The sequence below is a fragment of the Hipposideros armiger genome, unplaced genomic scaffold (genome assembly GCF_001890085.2).
Source record: "Hipposideros armiger isolate ML-2016 unplaced genomic scaffold, ASM189008v1 scaffold_268, whole genome shotgun sequence".
NCBI classification, from domain to species: Eukaryota; Metazoa; Chordata; class Mammalia; order Chiroptera; family Hipposideridae; genus Hipposideros; species Hipposideros armiger.
The window spans coordinates 555385-557323 of NW_017731618.1; the positions used below are offsets into that span (position 1 = coordinate 555385).

At 36.3% G+C, this 1939-nt stretch overlaps 1 protein-coding gene across 22 annotated transcripts in view; it reads left to right on the top strand.

Annotated features, from left to right (window-relative positions):
* The window catches only part of MAP2 (microtubule associated protein 2), a 274645-nt gene that overhangs the window by 267076 nt on the left and 5630 nt on the right, over positions 1-1939 (top strand). The window lies entirely within an intron of this gene.

Sequence of the window (1939 nt, forward strand, 5' to 3'; positions counted from 1 at the left end):
AAACTTGATAAAGATTATAGTCTTTCACAGCTACTGCTCCTGGTGGGTGCCAGAATTCTGCAGAACCAAAGGCCCAGATCTCTGAATTCTAGTGGGCTTCTCTAATAGTTGCATACAAATTTCTGTAGGACTTCAACAAAAACAGACGTCTCAAGCTTCCTTTTCTAAACATATTTGGGTCAATATTACATTATTTTTTTCTCTCTCAAAATATAGTTCAACAAAAATTTTAACAAGATTATACTGACACAACATATAATCATAAAAGAAAGCTTGAAAAGGCAATTTCTATTAGAGGCTGCCAAAAAATAGAAAAGTAAGACCTCAAGAAAGTTGATATCATCTAGTTGAAGCTTCAGTGTCTTCCAGCCTCTAACCAAGATAAGACTGTTTATGAATCACACTAACGCCATCATAACCAACAAATGTGACCTGCATGGCCAGGTAAAGTTTCCTGTCGTAAGACTTGTTTTGAGTGAAGGACAATTACAATACATGCCTCCTAAAAGCATGAGTTAAATAACATCATGCACATCCTAAGCCTCCAAGAGAAGAATGAATGAATGTACCTTCAAAATGTAATCCAACAACACCATATAATATTAAAGGGCTCCTGGTCAGATAGTTGGGTCCTAATCTAAATATCTAGGTATTTGATGAGAAAAACACCACAAGGCCTAAGAGACCTGTGAAACCTTAACAGACCTTCCTCTTTGACCTACAACGATAAATAAGCAGAAAGAGTCCACAAGTAAAAATAACAAGAACAATGCCCATGTTTCCATAGAGTTCTTTAGGTATTTTTCCCAAATCAAAATCCCAACAGGGAGGCAATAATAGTAGAGGATCACGTCGCTTACCACTGGCCTTCCAAAAAAAAAAAATACTTACAGCCAAAACCAACTTGCTAATGAAAGTGAAAGCAAATCTCTTAGGTGGAGGTGGGGTAAAGGAGTCTAATCAAGCTTTTCTCCAGATCAAAGACATCAGCGGACACTCAGAAGTGTTCAAGGACAAGCTAAAGGATAACAAATACCTACCCAGTGTGCACTTGTGTTTGCAAACTTGAGAAAGGCAAAAAGGCATGCAGAGATTGAGAGACCACACTGAAGGGTGGCATGGGGCACATTCATTTATCAGCAGATCCTCGAGTTTCAGACTAATTAGCAACTAGGGAAATGGCATGACCAAAACTCTGTCTTAATATTATTAGATCAAAGTCAATGTCAGGTAGGTCTTATGACATCTGTACAAGAATTTGATCTCCTAAGATTCTCTTCCTATTGCTTCATCTACTAATTAAAATGGAAAGCTCTTAAAGCTTACTAGTTATAAAAAAAACTTAGCTCCTGACTCCTGTTTTATCAGATAAGCTATCAATGTTGAAAATTTACAAGTGAATGTATTACTTATATATGTACATCATTTCTAGCCTAGTAGTTCTTTGGACAAGTGTCCTATTACCATGAAGAAAAATAAAGAAGAGCTTCATCTCAATATAATTTGCTGTCTTTGGAATAAGTCTAAATATCCAAAGTTTTAGAAAGGATGCAATAGTGTATTTTCATTGTGTTATTTTTAGGGTATTTATTTACAGATAAAAGAAACCTCCCTAATATCTTAGGTTAGACATGGGTAGAGAAGAAAAGTATTAGGATGTAAAGTAATCCATATATAATGGTGCAAAAAAGGATTTCATTATCTCAGATGATATGGGGAAAATGTTAAGGATCAGAAATTATACAAGATTTCTTTCACATTCATGGTCAGTGGTAGAGTAGAATTAACGAAGCTTGTTGTTTGGATGGTCTATGTCAGCGGTTCTCAACCCGTGGGTTGCAACCCCTTTGGGGGTCGAACGACCCTTTCACAGGGGTCGCCTAAGACCATCGGAAAACAAAAAGATATTTACATTACGATTCATAACAGTAGCAAAATT